A 14,489-nucleotide genomic window follows, 5' to 3' on the forward strand; every position below is an offset into this window, starting at 1 on the left:
TCATTTCCAGTCCTGTGGCCACTGCTGAGTTTCCCAAATTTGCTGGCATATTGAGTGCAGTACTTTCACAGCATCATCTTTCAGGATTTGAAATAGCTCAACTGGAATTCCATCACCTCCACTAGCTTTTTTCATAGTGATGCTTCCTAAGGCCCACTTGACTTCACATTCCAGGATGTGTGGCTCTAGGTGAGTGATCACACCATCATGCTTATCTGGGTCGTGAAGATCTTTTTTGTACAGTTCTTCTGTGTATTTGTGATACATCTTCTTAATATCTTCTTCTTCTGTTAGCTCCATACCTTTTGTGTTCTTTATCGAGCCCATCTTTGCATGAAATGTTCCCTTGGTATTTCTAATTTTCTTGAAGAGATCTCTACTCTTTCCCATTCTCTTGTTTTCCTCTATTTCTTTGCATTGATGGCTGAGGAAGGCTTTCTTATCTCTCCTTGTTATTCTTTGGAACTCTGCATTCAGATGCTTATTTCTTTCCTTTTCTCCTTTGCTTTTCACTTGTCTTCTTTTCACAGCTATTTGTAAGGCCTCCTCAGACTGCCATTTTGCGTTTTTGCATTTCTTTTCAATGGGGATTTTCTTGATCCCTATCTCCTGTACAATGTCACGAACCTCCGTCCATAGTTCATGAGGTACTCTGTCTATCAGATCTAGTCACTTAAATCTATTTCTCACTTCCACTGTATAATCATAAGGGATTTGATTTAGGTCATACCTGAATGGTCTAGTGGTTTTCCTACTTTCTTTAATTTAAATCTGAATTTGGCAATAAGGAGTTCATGATCTGAGCCACAGTCAGCTCCCGGTCTTGTTTTTGCTGACTGTATAGAGCTTCTCCGCCTTTGGCTGCAAAGAGTATAATCAATCTGATTTCGGTGTTGACAATCTGGTGATGTCCATGTGTAGAGTCTTGTCTTGTGTTGTTGGAAGAGGGTGTTTGCTATGACCACTGCATTCTCTTGACAGAACTCTATAAGCCTTTGCCCTGCTTCATTCTGTACTCCAAGGCCAAATTTGCCTGTTACTTCAGGTGTTTCTTGACTTCCTACTTTTGCATTCCAGTCCCCTATAATGCAAAGGACATCTTTTTGGGTGTTGGTTCTAATATATATGGAGTCTATTAAATATTAAGAATAGCAGCATGAAATCTCAAGACTTAACAGCCAAGCCAAATGTCAACTTCATAATAATAGGAATTAACCTGGTCAACTTCTAAAAGGATTGTGGATTCTCTAAGATGAAGGTTGGGGAACTGAGAAGCAGAAAGGAGACAGAGAATGTCTTTTTTCAGCAGATACACACTATCATGCAAAATTGAAAAATTTTTTTATTTTAACAGATATTTGTTGAGCATCTATTGTGTGATAAACATCACTCTATGTAACAGCTTACAGTAGTCTTCAAAATAAGCCAATTCCCTGTTCTTGGTGCTTACACCATAGCTGACTCACAGAGAACATAATCAGAATACTACATAAAATCACAGATGACAATTAATGCTATCAAGCAAAGAAAAATGAAAGAAGGATTGAAGGCAAGAAAAGGAATAGAATGAAGCCAAAGGAAATTTCTTTTATTATTCTGTATTTCTTATATCTGTATTTCTTCTCCTATAAGTTGTAATTAGATGGCTTATTCTTCCTGAATTAACTCACTAGTTTTCTAAGTCTGTGGATCTTATTTTCCTTAGTTGTGTCATTTTATTTATGTTTTGGGAAATTTCTTAACCTGCTTTTCCAATTTTCCTTTCATCATTGTTTGTCAAATTTTTAATTATTAATGACATCATTTCAATTTGTGACCACTTCTTTTTCTTTTCAGTCTTCTACTGTTTTAAGACTGTAATATCTTCTCAAATATTTCCTGAGAATGTAAATTATATGCATTAATGAGAATGTATTTAAATTGCACTTTCTGAATTATTACTGTTTCCTTTGGCACCAAAAGTTTCATTTGTTTATTTTAATTTTGATGTTTTTTCTCTTTTGTCCAAAAGAATCATGATTGGAATACCAGACCACCTGACGTGACTCTTGAGAAACCTATATGCAGGTCAGGAAGCAACAGTTAAAACTGGACATGGAACAACAGACTGGTCCCAAATAGGAAAAGGAGTATGTCAAGTCTGTATATTGTCACCCTGCTTATTTAACTTATATGCAGAGTACATCATGAGAAACGCTGGGCTGGAAGAAGCACAAGCTAGAATCAAGCTTGCCGGGAGAAATATCAATAACCTCAGAAATGCAGATGACACCACCCTTATGGCAGAAAGTGAAGAGGAACTAAAAAGCCTCTTGATGAAAGGGAAAGAGGAGAGTGAAAAAGTTAGCTTAAAGCTCAACATTCAGAAAACAAAGATTATGGCATCTGGTCCCATCACTTCATGGGAAATAGATGGGGAAACAGTGGAAACACTGTCAGACTTTACATTTTTGGGCTCCAAAATCACTGCAGATGGGGAATGCAGCCATGAAATTAAAAGACACTTACTCCTTGGAAGGAAAGTTATGACCAACCCAGATAGCATATTCAAAAACAGAGACGTTACTTTGCCAGCAAAGATCCATCTAGTCAAGGCTATGGTTTTTCCAGTGATCATGTATGGATGCTAGAGTTGGACTGTGAAGAAAGCTGAGCACCGAAGAATTGATGCTTTTGAAGTGTGGTTTTGGAGAAGACTCCTGAGAGTCCCTTGGACTGCAAGGAGATCCAACCAGTCCATTCTAAAGGAGATCAGCCCTGGGTGTTCTTTGGAAGGAATGATGCTAAAGCTGAATCTCCAGTACTTTGGCCACCTCATGTGAGGAGTTGACTTATTGGAAAAGACTCTGATGCTGGGAGGGGTTGGGGGCAGGAGGAAAAGGGGATGACAGAGGATGAGATGGCTGGATGGCATCAATGACTCGATGGACGTGAGTTTGAGTGAACTCTAGGAGATAGTGATGGACAGGGAGGCCTGGTGTGCTGCGATTCATGGGGTCTCAAAGAGTCGGACACGACTGAGCGACTGAACTGAAGTGAACTGAATTCATATTTATGGACAGAATACTCAGTTGATTTAAACATTTGGATTTTGAATTAGGTAGAATAATCTTTCCTGAAAAATGTTCAGGTACTAATCCATGGAACCTTGAATAAGTGATATCACATAGCAAAGGGAAACTAAAATGACAAATAGAAATAAGATTGCTAATCAACTGAGTTTCTAACAGAGTTAATCCTGGATTATATGGTTTGTCAAATGTAATTACAAGGGTCCTTTCAAGTAGAAAAGGCAGACCAGCGTGTGGCGGTGTGAGAAGTACTCCACTGACCACTGATGACTGTAAAAATGTAAGGCTTTCATAAGACCTGGAATGCAGGTGACCTCTAAAAGCCAGAAAAACAACAATAAAATAAGAATCAAATTCTCCTCTAGAGCCTCCAGAAGAAATGTAGCCTATTAACATCTTGGTTTTAGATTATCAAGAGTCACTTTAGACTTCTGACCTCTAGAATTGTGGTGTGGTTTAGTCACTAAGTCGTCTCTGACTCTTGGGATCCCATGGACTGCAACCTGTCAGGTGCCTCTGTCCATGGGATTCTCTGGGCAAGAATACTGGAATGGGTTGCCATTTCCTTCTCCAGGGGATATTCCCGACCCAGGGATCCAGGGATCCCGAGCCAAGGACCCAGAATTATATGATAATAATAAAGTTGTGTTATTTTAATCCACCAAGCAATATAACACTCCACTGGATTTTCTTTCTGTGTTTTCTCCAGGGATCTGTACATCTTTTATTTAAAGAGTATTATATAACTGTCAGTATTAATTTTCAGATCCAAGTAGGAGGAAGGTAGACCAAAATGTGAGTGATTTTATTCTCAGAAGCTTAAATCTTTACTAGAAATTGTTGCCTGATCAAGATAAATCATTCAATTTTTAGAGTATATTGCTAATTTTAAACTGATGGTGAATGCTGCTATTGCAATTACAAAAGTGAAAATAGAGTAGTCACAGGCCATTTGATATGAATATTCTGTAGATGCTGGCTGACAGAAACTTTTGTTTAATCTTTGATATATTTCATCTGTTTGTTGTTTTCAGGAGTCACCAAAATTTCCAATATTCTGATCTCCCAACATCCAATTTATATCTTTAAGATTTTGTTCTGGTGTTTACATTTTTACTATTATCCAGTGGAATTTACAAGTGGAGAGGTCATGCCTAAACTCATACACCTAACCATCCAACTTGAAGTAGAAACAAATTTAGTTCTTATATACTTTCCCTAGAAGTCACCATCACTAGAATGAAAACTAATAGTTGGCTACAAGAGCTTAAAAGTTGTTAGAGCCTTTTGGATCAGATATTATTCAATGCTCAGAAAATAAGATGAAATAGTTCTCTAGGTTTATCAATCTAAAGAAATTTCATTTATTACAGAAGGTTAGGATCAGAGAAACAGTTGTATCAAAGTAGCTGACCGTAAAATGCAGGGCTGAGGAAGCTGGGTTTTGTTATCTTTCTCTAGAAACACAGAATGACACAGCATCTCTACAATTATCATCTCTCCACACGTGCAGTACCTATGGACATGGATTTCTCTGGGCTGACACCTTTGTAGTCCCGATTCCTTCCATATTCTTGCAGATTTTATAGCATTTATCTCACAACAAGATCTACACATCTTCAAATTACAAATGCCACGCCATCAGACTTCCCAATGGACTAGTTTATCTTCTATTATTCTGTTTTTTGTTATGATACTTAACCCTTCACAAAGATAAATGGTAATTCTCTTAAAGCATTACTCGTTAGCTGGCTTCATCATACCACCAATAACTAATCATTGGCTTCTCTTAATAGAGGAGACTAATCCTTATGCTTGTGATTAATATATTTTAATTTTAATGATGACAGAAAAAGAATATTTCTCTTGAAAGAAGGCCCACTCTTGCAGAACTGATCCAGATTTTGTGTATGCAAACAAAATCTTATTTGGATTTGGTTAATCATTGCACTAACTGACATTCAGATTTAACTTTATTTTTCTTGTTTCCACCATTTTTGTGGACTCTGATTAATATATACACTTGCCTTACAAAAGTATTTTCCAAAGGCAAGTTTATCTCCCTGAAGTCCATAAAGTCAAATTATAGAATGAGTTCATCCAAGTGCCTTGGGACTTCTGAAATTGGTCATTCCCATGAACACATCTACTTGACTTGATCATACTTGACAAAACAAAACAAAACAAAACAACTATCTTATTTACTAAAATGAGTACAAATAATTATAAGCAGCTAAGATTTACCCTCAAAATTAACCAGCAGCTTTGGCCAGTTCAAGCATTCAAGGAGCCCAATCCTAGATTTTCAACCATGTAAAAACCTGACAGATTATGTCTGCCTGCCTGTCAGAGATGAACCTGAAATGTCAGAACAATACTTCAGAGATATGTGTTACATGGTGGGAAGAGAATGCATTGCTATTCAAACCAGTTGATGTTAATAAAATAACTGATATGTTAATTTCTACAAAAAGTGACATTACTAATTAGTCTTTTAAATCAGAAGACTTTAAATGTGAAAATGTACATGCATCTTTCCTACAAATGTTTTGCTGAATGGAATATCATTATTTAATGACTCTAACATCTGCTGAAGGTACAAACAGTATGTTGGAAGCTAACTTTTGGAATGGTGAAGAGTGAGAGATCATAGTATACAAAATAAGTCTAATCTTTAAAGGAATACTAATTGGTTAAGAACCTAATGAAGGGTGCCTGACTGGCAGCAGCAAGGAAGGGTGTCCCTGCTGATCAGACTTAAAGTCTCATAACATAGTTATCTCTTCCATCAAGAACCTCTAAAAAGAAAAGAAAAGAAAATCCTCTGACAAGACAGGCCAATGCCATTTGCTTATTTAGGTGGTTCTACTAGGTCCCTTAGACTCAGACTGAGAGCACAGATGTTAGGTGATAAGCAAGAATCTTTGCACATTGGGGTCTGTTAGTTTCTCAGTGGTATCTGACTCTTTATGGCCCCACGAGGTATAATCTGGCAGGCTCCTCTGTCCATGGATTCTCCAGCCAAGAATACTGGAGTGGGTAGCCATTCTCTTCTCTATGGGATCTTCCTGACTCAGGGATTGAACCTGGGTCTCCTGGATTGGAGGCAGATTCTTTACCATCGGAGCCATGAAGGAAGCCTAAAGAACTATGAATAGTTGGTGTCTTAATGTATCCAGCAATAATGTTATTGAGACTATTGTTTCTGATTTGGAGTAGGTAATTCTAAGACGTTGGAGATAGAAAACAGAGTATATGTGCGACATATAAATAGGATGGAGAGAGAGAGAGAGAATGTTGAATAAAAGAAGATCCTGAAAAATGGTAGGGCCAAGAGAACTTTGAAATATATTCAAGGATATAAAGAATATTTCCAAGACATGCTGTTTCTTGGAGACAAATCAATCAACTCCATGACATAGGCAAAACACTCTCTGATGTAAAGCATAGCAGGATCCTCTATGACCCAACTCCCAGAGTAATGGAAATAAAAGCAAAAATAAACAAATGGGACCTAATTAAACTTAAAAGCTTTTGCACAACTAAGGAAACTATAAGCAAGGTGAAAAGACAGCCTTCAGAATGCAAGAAAACAATAGCAAATGAAGCAACTGACAAAGAATTAGTCTCAAAAATATACAAGCAACTCCTGAAGCTCAGTTCCAGGAAAATAAGTGACTCAATCAAAAAATGGACTAAAGAACTAAACAGACATTTCTCCAAAGAAGACATACAGTTGGCTAACAAACACAAGAAAAGATGTTCAACATCACTCATTATCAGAGAAATGCAAATCAAAAACACAATGAGGTTCCATCTCATGCTGGTCAGAATGGCTGCTATCAAAAAGTCTACAAACCATAAATGCTGGAGAGGAAGTGGAGAAAAAGGAACCCTCTTACACTGTTGGTGGGAATGCAAACTAGTACAGCCACTATGGAGAACAGTGTGGAGATTCCTTAAAAAATTGGAAATAGAACTGCCTTATGATCCAGCAATCCCACTGCTGGGCATACACACTGAGGAAACCAAAATTGAAAGAGACACGTCTTACCCCAATGTTCATCACAGCACTGTTTATAATAGCCAGGACATGGAAGCAACCTAGATGTCCATAGGCAGACAAATGGATAAGAAAGCTGTGGTACATATACACAATGAAATATTACTCAGCTATTAAAAAGAATACATTTGAATCAGTTCTAATGAGGTGGATGAAACTGGAGCTTATTATACAGAGTGAAGTAAGTCAGAAAGAAAAACAGCAATACAGTATATTAATGTATATATATGGAATTTAGAAAGATGGTAATGATGACCCTATATGTGAGACAGCAAAAGAGACACAGATGTAAATAACAGACTTTTGGACTCTGTGGGAGAAGGCGAGGGTGGGATGATTTGAAAGAATAGTATTGAAACACGTATATTATCATATGTGAAATAGATGACCAGTCCAGGTTCGATGCATGAGACAGGGTGCTCAGGACTGTGCACTGGAATGACCCTGAGGGATGGAATGGAGAGGGAGGTGGGAGGGGGGTTCAGGATGGGGAAAACATGGACACCCATGGCTGATTCATGTGAATGTATGGCAAAAACCACCACAATATTGTAAAGTAATTAGCCTCCAATTAAAATAAATAAATTTGGTTCTTATTAAATATCTGCAGAAAAAAAATTGTATTAAGAAACAAATGTTAGAATCTTACAATAACAAAGGAGGTTACTCTCCTGAAGACAAGAAGCCATTCTCCATCAATAATGGACAGAAAGAAAAGAATAGCATTTCTCTGCAATAGGAAGCTGATTCCACTAGTAAATAAAGACTTAATAGTTGCACCATTCATGCTTGCAAAATACTGACCAGTAATGTATGAGCAAGCATGTGGCATTTGTGTGATTGTAACATCTGAATACGGAGAAGGCAATGGCACCCCACTCCAGTACTCTTGCCTAGAAAATCCCATGGGCAGAGGAGCCTGGAAGACTGCAGTCCATGGGGTCACTGAGGGTCAGACACGACTGAGCGACTTCACTTTCACTTTTCACTTTCATGCATTGGAGAAGGAAATGGCAACCCACTCCAGTGTTCCTGCCTGGAGAATCCCAGGGATGGGGAGCCTGGTGGGCTGCCATCTACAGGGTCGCACAGAGTTGGACAAGACTGATGTGACTTAGCAGCAGTAACATCTGAATAAGCACTTACTGTTATGTGGAGTCAATGAACTTTTAAATGAGTAGTCCCAGGTGGCACTAGTGGTAAAGAATCTGCGTCCCTCTGTAGTAGATGCAGTTGACATGGGTTAGATCCCTGAGTCAGGAAGATCCCTGGAGTGGGAGATGACAACTTGCTCCTGTGTCCTTGCCTGGAAAATTCCATGGACAGAGGAGCTGCAGAGAGTTGGACATGGCTGAGCACCAAAAGCTAACTTAACTGTGTCAACAATAGTTTAAACCAACTCTTCTTTTCATTGCAGGTTAGTTAGTTTCAAGTAACAGTATTCTTTCTCTTGGAACTGATTTCCTGAAGAAAATTCAGGATTACTGTGAGCTCCTTAAGTGAACACACTTAACATGGAGGATGTTTCTAGAAATGTGGTCAACATCAAAAACTCTATTTAAGAGTTAGTGTTCACTTTCAGTGACAACTAGGCAGTAATGATTGACTTCATTTTGAAGGCAAACTCGATTTGGTTAAATTGGCAAGAAGAACTATTGCGAGAGTAGCTTTGGTTACTGAATAATCATTTTAACAACTCTTATTCCCCTTTTCTACTTGTATAAGAGAATGAGTTCTTTCTTTACCAATGAAGACTTGTTCTCATCCATAATATTACCTTTGCCTCCAAAGTAGTCTGTGACTTTTAGAACATGACAGCTTCATCAGATTTTCTCATATTGTATTTTTTTTTCCTCTTGATTTCAAGAGCAGGAGATTCTTACTAACTTTGAATTGGAATTGAAGCTCTATGCTACCAAACTCTTATCTGACAAAGTGGACACTGGGATCCCACTAGAGTTAGAAATCTGTCTTTAAAAAAATTTTTTTTCTTTCCTTGCTAGATTTAGATACTAGAATTAGATGCCTTATTTTTTTGAAAATAAAGAAAAAACACTAAAATATGAATTCAGGAACAGATGTGAGAGGGGATGAGGAACTTCATAACATGACTGATCTATTGCAAATCTTTTTTAATTTGGTGTAAATGTTCAAGTCTTTTCCCAACAGAATAAAGCTGGACCCTGTGGGGATTCAAACACAGTAAGCCAGTCTAGCTTTTCTTTTCTTCTGTGCCTCCTGAGATCTTTGCTCTAAGCACCTTCTTCTCAGGGTCCAGATTCCCTTTTTCTTCATGGTAACTTTCAAAAGGATAGTTCAGTAAAGAGTTAATTAATAGATCTGAATTGCCGCAAATTCTACAGATTCTAAAAGTCTTCAGGACTAGATATGGACTAACTCCTGGGAGATAATTTTTGAGCTCTTGGGATATCCTGACTGTTAAGAGGATCTTTGTATATTCGAGTGTTTGGGTCATGGCAGAAAAATTATACTAATAATGTGAATGATGGTTAATGTCTGTTTTTGTTCACTTGGAGTTCTAGGCTAGTTATCTGAGTTTGACTCTGGAGACCTGGAAGTTAAATATCAAATATAAAATACACAGACATTCCATGTACTTCCATTTCTCTCCATTTGGAAAGGACAATTGAAGACTTATCCCTGGTTTGTCTTGGTTTGGCTTAACTCATCTTTTTTCCATTGCTGATTTTAATCAGTACTGATTTGTTGTTATAAACCATAGCCTTAAGCATAACAGCTTTTGTGAGTTTTTTGAGTCTTTCGGAAAATCATCAAGCCTGAAGGTGGTCTTGAGGACCCCCAACATGATGGTATTATTTCTAAAGGAAAGATCTTGGTCATGGACCCCACAGTTCACTCCTGAGGGTTTCCCTAATTTCTGAAACTCATGGAAGAACAGAGTTGGATTTCAACCTTCTTTTCAATGCTTGAACTCCTTAACTGGGCTACCCCTTCTCTAGATGGCTACATACCAAGGGTAAGGATACAGAGGAAACAAACCAAATGATACAGAAATGCCATTTTATGCCCTCTTCTAAAGGCAAGATTTGCCTATGAGTTTTATGTTAATATATATAATGAAAGATTCTCAAAGAAGTTTTCCTATAATAAAAACATGTGCCCCAAGATGACTTCCTTTTCCCATCTATAAAAGGGGTTAGTAATTTTTTTCCAAATCATGAAATGTTATTCTATATTCAAATTGCATCAAGAACATTAAAGTGGAGTCAATATAACCTATCATAGTCTCTTTCTTCTCTCCCAAATTTGCTCTAAATAGGTAACTACATACACAATAAAAATTAAAAAGGTAATAACTTACAAAGTTTTGTAACATGGGTTCCCAGCTTGGTAACCTGTTTTCCTTCTGAACTGATGTGCTAAGTCACTTTAGTTATGTCCAACTTTTTGCAACCCTATGGACCATAGCCCATCAGGCTTCTCTGTCCATGGGATTCTCCAGACAAGAATACTGAAGTGGGTTGCCATGCCCTCCTCCAAGGGATCTTCCCCACCCAGTGATCAAATGCAAACCTCTTAAGTCTCCTGCACTGGCAGTCAAGTTCTTTACCACTACTGCCACATGGGAAGCCCTCTGGATTGATATTTGTGCCCTAATATAGGGCTCCAATCAGTCAATTAATGATAATAAAAAGGGTTTTTTTAATTACTGAAGATATATGGAAATAGCAATACAATTATGGTTAATAGTTCTTGCTACAATTTCCTTACCATTAGCACTAAAGTTTTATTTTTGAGTAGAGAATGGGCTATACTTATCCTTATAAAGCCATACCCAAGGACATAGCAGTGCCATTCACTATGGCCAAAAAAGTGAAAACAATCCAAATGTCAATCAACAAATAAATGGAAAAAAATAATTGTGGTATATATATATATATATATATATATATATATATATATAATAGAATATTATTTTGCAGTGCTGAAGAATGGAGTATTGTTGTATGCTACAGTGTGAACGAACCTCAATAATGTGATTCTTATTTAAAAGAGTCAAACAGAGAAGATCATATATTGTATGATTTCTTTCTATTGAGAAGTTCATTCACGTCCATAAGATGCTATGGATAGCTAACCCAATACATGAACTATCTAGAACAGGTAAATCCATAGACACAGAAAAGAGATCGATAGTTGCAACAGGCTGGAGAAATGGGAGAATGTGGAGTAACTGCTTCATAACTGTGGGGTTTCATTTCTCAGGGATGAAAACATTTTTGAATTAAACATAGGTTTTATTTGCGCAACACTGTGAATGTACTAAATGTCACTGAATTGTGTACATTAAAATGCTTAACTTTTGTTATGTGTATTTTGCATCAATTTTTTAAATGAAGACCAAGGGAAGAGCATTTCTATTTGTTGTGATTCAAGAATGAACTTTGAAAGTCTCAGGAATAAAAAGGGCGCCAGAATGACTTGAAGTTAATGAAAGAAAAAATACTGTAGAACACAAGGAGGAAGAGTAAAAGAAGCCCAATCTTACAGGACAGGGTTAGAAGAGTTGAACTAAAGCTGAAGTGGCAATTGGAAATTCTTTCCATGGAAATTGGGGGTAGGGCTGGGAAATAATCACTAAACCTCACTCTCTAGAGTCCCTTGGACTGCAAAGAGATCAAACTAGTCAATCTTAAAGAAAATCAACCCTGAATCCTCATTGGAAGGACTGATGCTGAAGCTCCAATACTTTGGCCACCTGATGCGAATAGTCAATTCACTGGAAAAGATCCTGATACTGGGAAAGATTGAAGGGAGGAAAAGAAGAGGGTGACAGAGGATGAAATGGCTGGATGGCATCACTGATTCAATGGACAAAAACGTGGGCAAACTCTGGGGTATGGTGAGGGACAGAAGCCTGGTAGGCTACAGTCCATGGGGTCACAAAGATTTGGACATGACTTGGTGACTAACAACAACAAATGCATATAAATTAGCAACAAACTGTTATCCATTTGCTCATACCAATTGCGTAAAAAGGAATATGATTATCTACAAATGAATACAAATATTTGTATGTGAAAACATAAAAAATGGTCTTGAAGAATACAATCAAACTCATACTAATACCTCCCTCTGAAAATGTGAAGAGGTAAGCTTTGGCAAAAAGATATTAGTTTTATTGCACACCATTTTATTTTTTAGTAAAAAATAGGTAAGAAATTAGTCTACTAAAATATTATTAATATTGCTTCTTGAGGATAAAATTTGAATAACTTTTCTTGTTTGCAACTTTCCAAATTTTCATAAAAATGACATCCTATTCAACTTATCAGTTTAGGTTTCGTCAGGAAAATGGAAAACTGAATTTCAGGCAGAAAGTTTAATTCAGGGTTTTGTGGCTTCCACTTTCACAGGTTCTTTGGAGATGCTGGGGAGCATATGTCTGGTAAAGCCATTATCTATGGAAATCTGGCAGTTGTAGAAATCACATGAAATCATTTCTTGCATCACTAAAGTAAGTGAATCATGGGAGAATTTTTCAGAGCCACTGGAAAACCAGGCATCAGCCATTTACAGCGTCACCTCCCAGACAATGACAGAGAAGCTACAGTGGTTTCTATTTCATCACTGTCATCCAGATCTCACAGGAGATTGTCTCCCTGACAGATTCTACAACTGACCTCTATTAGCAAGAGATTCTGGGAAATGTAGTTTCGAGACTTATATTCCCCACAAAACCGGAAGAAAAACAAAGGAGGAATTTTCATGTCCAAACACAAGCCACCAAGTACAAAAAATAAACACAAATCAAAACAAACAAATGAAACAGTAACCATCATGAGATACTGCCGTGGTCCAGCCCCGGCTTATCCAGGGTATTCGAAGGAGAGACGGCGTAGGCGAGGATCAGGAAACAACTGCTTAATTAAATGTTAATTAAGGGTATAAAGAGTAATAGAATGAGGATAGCTCAGTGAAGAAATTCAGTGGAGAAAAGAGGCTGAGTAGCTTGGTTTACGCGGGAGACCAATAAAACTTCAAGACAAGAAGTTTGCACCACTTACGTAGGCCGCAGGCGTCCTTCTGTTCTCCTGAAGGAGAGGAGACACTGAGGCCTTCCCGGTCGGATCTTAGAAGCCCAGGCATAATTAGCAAGCAAGGCAGGTTCCGCGCTCCAGATGGAGACTTAGCCAGAATTTGTGAGAGAGAGTGACATGGGGAGACCAAGTTTCGGTGAACAAGGCCTGCACTTTATTTTCCAAAGTAGTTTTTATACCTTAAGTTATGCATAGAGGATAAGGGGGGAAGGGGTGGAGTCATGCAAGGACAGCAGTTCCTGGTTCTAATCGAAGCCAGGCTTTCAAACTTATCATATGCAAAAGTTCAGGTGATTTACATCATCTTCTGGCCAGGAGGCCTGTTAACATTTTAAGAAACTTATTTTTCTCTAAAGGTGATTATTCCAAAGTCAGGCACCAGCCTACAAAAAAGGATTGGACAAAGCTGCATTCCTATAGGGCAAAGGTGAGGTGGGCTCAATCAAGAAAAGAATTAACTCAAGGGTCCAAGGTTACAAACATTAAAGCTACTACTTACACCAATTATATTAATCAATACACTGCCAGGGACACAGCAGGTAAGGGATACAGAGACTTAGCAGCAAACATTGGCCCAACAAGTGAAAAACTCTTCACCAATACAATTTCTAATCAATCTTTTAACTGCTCAAAAGAATCTGTGTTTAGACAGTTTAGAGCATCTCATGCCTCTCACAGTTGGGAGGCTCTGAACAATCACATGTGGCCGGAAAAACCTATTCAGGCAGGCTAGAGGATTTCCAAAGGAGTTTGTAGGTTGAAACACTGTCACACCCAGGAATTATTAACTGGAGCTGTAAGCTAACTCTTTTTTCAGAGAGAGGTAGTGAGGGACAGCCCCCAATAAAGTCAGAGGTGTAGGTGAAAGCACAAAGCAGAAAGTAGGCAGACTTTGGTTTTGGGGGTAGATGCTCTAGAATTTCCAGGGGGATTCCTGAGGCTTGATCCCGCCTTTGCCTATGCCCAGCCTCCTTCCTCATGACCTTTGTCATGGGTGGAGCTCCTCACGCTGGCTCCCGGCAGTGATAGAATTCCAGTTGAGCTATTCCAGATCCTGAAAGATGATGCTGTGGAAAGTGCTGCACTCAATATGCAATATGCACTCAATATGCAATATGCCAGCTCCCGGCAAGATACCATCCTTCTGTTTTTTTACAGAGAGAAAAGAGTAAAAGCACATTCACAGTGCCTTCAGAAAAGAGTTGTTTTTTTGTTTGTTTGTTTTGCTGTTCCATGTCTTTTGTTTTTTTGAATTTTCTTTTATATTTCTTT

General features: G+C 38.0%; 1 long non-coding RNA gene across 2 annotated transcripts; it reads right to left on the reverse strand.

Moving 5' to 3' along the window:
* Positions 1-282: 282 nt before the first annotated feature.
* On the reverse strand, positions 283-13,530 carry LOC147358446 (uncharacterized). Of its 2 annotated transcripts, XR_015141665.1 has the most exons (3): positions 13,185-13,530; positions 8,281-8,440; positions 283-1,081 (listed from the first exon to the last, which is right to left on the reverse strand). It is a non-coding gene; the product is annotated as an uncharacterized LOC147358446 (long non-coding RNA). The 2 variants fall into 2 exon arrangements; XR_015141664.1 differs by lacking the exon at positions 8,281-8,440.
* Between the last annotated feature and the right edge of the window lie 959 nt (positions 13,531-14,489).

This window comes from Bos grunniens, chromosome 15, assembly GCF_055505025.1.
Source record: "Bos grunniens cultivar Pamir isolate PY7600 chromosome 15, Bosgru_T2T1.0, whole genome shotgun sequence".
In the NCBI taxonomy this organism is placed as follows: Eukaryota; Metazoa; Chordata; class Mammalia; order Artiodactyla; family Bovidae; genus Bos; species Bos grunniens.